Source organism: Pogona vitticeps, chromosome 2 (genome assembly GCF_051106095.1).
Source record: "Pogona vitticeps strain Pit_001003342236 chromosome 2, PviZW2.1, whole genome shotgun sequence".
Taxonomy (NCBI): Eukaryota; Metazoa; Chordata; class Lepidosauria; order Squamata; family Agamidae; genus Pogona; species Pogona vitticeps.
The window spans coordinates 215,251,642-215,257,641 of NC_135784.1; positions in this window are offsets into that span (position 1 = coordinate 215,251,642).

A 6,000-nucleotide genomic window follows, 5' to 3' on the forward strand; every position below is an offset into this window, starting at 1 on the left:
TTAATGTCTCAACATTGTTCTTGGTGAAGCAGCTACCTCTGTACACAGTATTTTTTTTCTGGCACATATTTTATGATTTCCAATGTATATCTATCCCACCTACTGGGATCACATGTGCATGCAGATAGGGAACTGAGAGGTCACTGGTGCACTTGTTCCATGTTCTTCTGGGAAACATTGACTTCTGGAACCAAAAGTACCAGTTTCAAGATTTTTTGGATAGAGTTAATAATATAAAGGTGGGGGTTCATGAATCATATCCGTGCTGAGGTTCTTCACTGAGAGACTATGCAGCAAGATTTACCCAAAGTCCAGCAAATCCAGCACAGATACATACTGTAACTTCTATATTTTAGGAATGATGCAGTTGGCATTTTGAGATTAGAAAAGGACCAGGAAAAGAAAGAGTGAAGCCATGCAAATGGAATACAAAATAACAAGTGACAATTTGCATTGCAGCTGGCTGGACAGCTCAGTGAGCTAGTCTCTGGCTGCAGAGCCAGAGGTTGGAAATTCAATTCTGCACTGCGTCTGCCAGAAGAGCCAGCCTGTGTGGCCACGGGCAAGCTGCACACCCCCAGGATGCCACCAGAAGAACGGAATGTAGAATCGTCGCCTAGAAAACCCTGAAAAGGATTGCCATAAGTCAAAATTGACTTGATGACACATGATTATTACTATTTTGCATTGCCCACAGCAGACCTGCTTCTACTGAGGCCCACCTTTTCACTGATATACATGCCAAATACTTACCTGTTGCGGAAAGATTCCAAGTTCATCTGCTCTTCTTTGTTCCCTGTTGCTGCCACTGTTTCCATCTTCCCATCTACAGTCTCATTACTCTCTGTATTGTTGACCTGTTTATTTACCTCTTTTTAGGTTTCTGCTGGTCAGACTATGCCTCTTCTTGATCCAATGGGCCTATTTCTTGACCCCTGCAGCAATGTGCTATAACACTAGACACGCTTTGCTAAACACTTGCAACCAGTCCCATGTGTATATCCACAGTCACTGAGAAATCTTCTAGGTGGGAGTTCTCTTCCTTGTGTTTTATAAGACCTCTTCTGACTTCACATGCTAGACTGCAAGAGAACCCTTGGCTACTGACATGTGAGAAATACTGCATTATGGTGCATACTACAATCATATTTTCAGGACTACACCTTTACAGCTTGTAAACAGTGAAACTGGACCATTGTTTTGCCATACCCCAAAATGGCTCAACAGATGATTTGGCTGTATCACTGACATTAGAAAAGAGTGGATTGGAAGGGCTTGAATCTCCAAATGTTCTGGATTACAACTTCCATCATCTCTTACCATTGGCTAAATTAAGTAAGGTTGATGAGATTTTAGGCCCAGATAACTGGAGAGTCAAGAAATTTACCACTTCTTTTGTTAACGCGCCTAGTTTCACTGGGTATTAAAATTATAGTTCTCCCTTTGACGTGTCTGGGGTTAGGATTCCAGACTTCCGTGTAGTTTGAATTCCATTTATAACTATCAGGGACCTCCAAGACATAACAATGCATAAACAGCTGATTAACACATCATGTGTAATGAGCCCTAAAGGTCCTTATGATCCCCACACCACCCCGATCTGGAGGCTGAATTAGAAATGTTGTTTGGGGGCAAGTAGACCACTTCAGTGCCTTTGGTGATGAACTCATGCCCCTGATTCTTGGCAGCTAGACACCGTACTTATTGAATATTGATTGATTGATTGATTGATTGATTGATTGATTGATTGATTGATTGATTGATTGATTGATTGATTGATTGATTGGCAGGGGTGGCTGAAACATGTATAACCGAAACCATGCTGCTCAGACCCATGCAGTTCATGGGAAAAGTGTAATAAAATAGATTTTTTAAAAACAAAAACAGTGTCCCCAAGTGGACTTAGACTAAGAAGGATGGCATCCAGGCTCTGAAAAATGTTGACTACTGACTTGTATAAGCTTTAATCTTAGGTGCAAAACTGCACTGCAGGTGAGGATATGTGTTATTTCACACTAGTAATGGAGTCCTTTTTAAAGAGAAAGGTGGGATAAAATAATTTAAATAAATAAATAATGTCACCAGTATGCAGAAGACTCTTGCAATATCTATAGCACGGGGAGAACTTGTGGTCCTCCAGATATTACGTTTAGTTCCACTTATGGGAGAGAAAATTTTGCATTGGCTGAACCATAAACATAATCCTGAGCAACTGTAAGATTTCATTTCTGAAATGGATTCGGTATTTAAAACTGTTGCCTGTGGGTACTTAAGAGTCCACAGTTCTTGAGGAAATCTCCATGAAAAACAAAACATATAACTCCACAGGCAGTATGACTTTATGGTAGAAATCTTGTGAAGGACAGAAGAGAGCTTGAATTTTCCCAGGCTATTTTAAAAAATCAGTGCCCGTCATAATAAGGAGCTCATGCACAGCAAAAAAGAGGGGAATTTAATTCACTGTGTTTATTCAGTGTGCTGCTTCTTTCCATTGCTCATCAAAATGTGTTGTTTTAGCATGAAGGGGTTTCAAGCAGGGAAACCAAATGGCTGACAAAAAGATCCCTGAGGATATCAGACACTGACTTTATCTTGGTGAAAAAAGCAGGCTCTCACAGGACTAGCTAAAAGGAAGGAAGAGAGATTGGTGGGAATTTCCCCTGGATAACAGGTTTGGGCCTACAGAAATCCCACATTGTCTTATCTAGATATTGTAAAATTAAAACCAGAATGCAACAGACTTACTGTGCTGAAGCAGGAAATTGGCAATAATGTAACAGAGCTCAATATATGTTTGTCTTGTTATGTACAAATTGACAAAGGAAGGATGCCACCACTTTGCTTTCCAATAGCTGGTGAGACACGAGAGAAGACAGTTTCTGCTTCTATAATAGTTGTGTAAATTTGAGCTGACACATGTCATAGAAGATATGCTTGCTGAAATTCCATCTTCTACGTAACTATTAAGAGTATCCCTGTATTCTTTTGCATCTCCTGCTAGCCTCTCATAGTATATCATCTAAGTGGCTAGCAAGAAAACAGCACAACAATGGCCCAAGTACTATTACCAAGCACAATAAGTCACACTAGATTAGGCCAATTGAATTTGTGACTTACGTGAATCAATGGAACTTATAGAGGAGCTGACTCAGCAAATCCCCATTAATTCAATGGGCCCACATTAGTGCAATTTACTAGGCTAAGCAACCACATTTTGGCCAATGTTTCATACGACATATTGTGTTATGCTCCACAATGAGAAGGCAACCAATAGGCCATGATCTAAATGGCAGGGGTCACTAATAGTTTGAGATCAGATGAATAATAATACAAAAGAACCTAGGTCAAACTCCTATTAGTATTAGTGTAATGTATGTGTAATGTTGCAGTGAATTGCAGCTAATTGAGGAGGTGCTAGGCACATCTCAGTCATATGCCTGGTCACACACAACTGCACAAACAAGATGCACCCAAGTGTCTTGCCAATTAGCTGCAAGTAGTCACAGCAAATCCTGTACAGGCTCCAATAGGATTCTGGCCACTGGATAAACAAACAGTAAGAACCTTAATTTCTTTTCTGTATTATCCTCTGAGGCAAGCCATAAGCAACTCCTCATCATTTTACGTTTTTCTTTCTATTTTAGGTAATATTTAATTACCCTGACATTGTAACTGATAACTAAGCTACTTACGTATCAACAGGTTACCCATCTGAAATTGTAGTTCTTTGAGTGGACCTCTGTGATTCACACCCTGGGTGATCCGTGCCTGCGCGAAGCCTCATCAGAAAGTTCTAGAGCTTCTGTGGTAGCAAAAAACACATTAGAATAAGGCCCCTCCACCCTCATATAAGTACCTTGGTGCCAAGGCTCCCCTTTCAGTTGTGTCAACCACCGCTACATTAAGCAGAATGGCGTGACAGTGGGGAGGATGGGCGGGATGTGTGAATCACAGAGGCTTTGGAGGATCACGTTGGAATTTTTGATATGAGTTGTACGGTTGTCTCCATTGATTTTATTGTGGGTGTTGTTGGTAAGATGGATAAATTCCCCAAAATCTAGCTGCTGATCTTTTCTTTTGCATGTTTTCCAAAATATCTTCAGTCTCAGCATTAAAGAGGCCTGACCCGTCAAATGGAAGATCTTTGATATGTGCATAGGCATCCTCAGCCAGGCCAGCTGTCCTTAGCCAAGAGAAACATCATAAGGCTACTGAAGTGGCCATTGACTTTTCTGTGGCGTCTACTGTGTGCCTAGCAGAAAGCATCTGTTGTTTAACAACAGAAATACCATGTTGAAAAGTATGGGTGAGTACTTTTTTATCTTCTGGTAAAAATTCAACAAAGGTTGATATATTGTCCCAAAGGAAACGTTGATATGCACCCATGGCTCCCTGGTGGTTAGCGACATGCATGGTGAATGCTGCTGATGAAAAAAGCCATCTTCCCATTGAGTCAATCCTTCTACAGTCTCTATTTGGTGGTATGAGATCTGTCATTGTGAAGATCTGGATTGTGAGGCTTCAACAAAAATAGAGTTTGGAGTTGGTTGTTTTTGAAGAAATAGAGCTCCAGGATCATTGACTCTGTAGAAGCTATTGATTCATTTACACATGGCATGGGAAGAGGCTGGTTTTGTCCAGGATCATTGAGCAGTGCTGAGTAGAGACGGAAGCATCGAAATGTGTACTAGTTGTATCTTTAGAGATCGGGTTGTATATATGATTGGCCAGTTCTGTCAAAGGACAGTGAATTTGAAGATTGAGAGACTTAGCCATACGAATCATAAGTTGGGCATAAGTTTTCCGCCGGTGATGGTTGGATTCCAGAGAGGTAAGTAATACTGATGGCGTCTGAGGTCTGGATCCATGACTGGAATAATCCGGATCGCATTGGGAATCAACGGCTTGTCGATCTACTTTGGTGTCAATAGGTAGAGTGTCATAGTATTGGCGTCTGTGGCTCTATGTCAATGGAGCCGGCATGTCCATGGGCATTTGTCAGTGTCGAGAATTTTCGATATCAAGAGATGTCATCCAAGTGCCCATGGATGGCGTTTGATATGGTTGAATGCCGGGTCATAGTGATGCTGAGTTTGATGGCTTGCTTCTATCAGGCAATGGAAATTGTGCGTCAATAGAGGAACAGAATGAGTGTCCATGGAGCAGGATGGATATCTAGGATCATTGATATCACAGTGTGTGTCTCGGTGATGTCAAAATGGAGGTTGTTGACGAGCTTGTAAAGCAGTGGAGTATATAGACCATAGGTTCCAAAACTTTTTTTGCCCGGTAGACCACTTGCCAACTTATTTGTTTTCCGTAGACCCCCTGCCTACCTAATACAGTTGTGCCCCGCTGGACGATTACCCAGCTCTACGACGAATCCGCTTTACATTGACGTTTTTTCTCTTTCTGATGTGGACCCCCTGCAAGTCGAAATCGACCCCTGGGGGTCCACATAGACCACTTTGGGAACCTATGATATAGACGCTGGAGGTGCCGAGTGAGAGGAATGATTTCCGTCATCTGGACTAGTGGGAAAATATTGGGAGGCTGGAGCTGTAAAAGCCTCACCTGTAGAAGGAAATTGCTCGACCGTCCTGGGTCTTTTAGGTGCCAGGTAGAGAGCAGGTTGGAGTTGATCATGGTGATATGGCTGTTTCGACACCGATGGCTGTCGAGATCGAGACTCACCATGAAAAGGTATGGCTGAGCTGATAGACCAACCAGCCAGTTGGCGGTTGCGGTTTGTCCAGTCGAGCACTGATCGGGGCAAATGGCAACCCGGTGAGAGTGCATTAACATGGGTCTGAGCCACATGTGATGACATAAATGGCTCCAGGGACTGTTGGGGCCAATGTCTCTGAGGCGGTCGTGGTGGACGATTAGATGTAACCAAAGAAGGTATGCTCTCTAGTTGTTGTTTGGAGTCGTCCCTGTCAGGTGAAGCAACTATGGAAGAGATGCTTGAAAGAACAGAGTGTTGAGGACTGGGAGGAG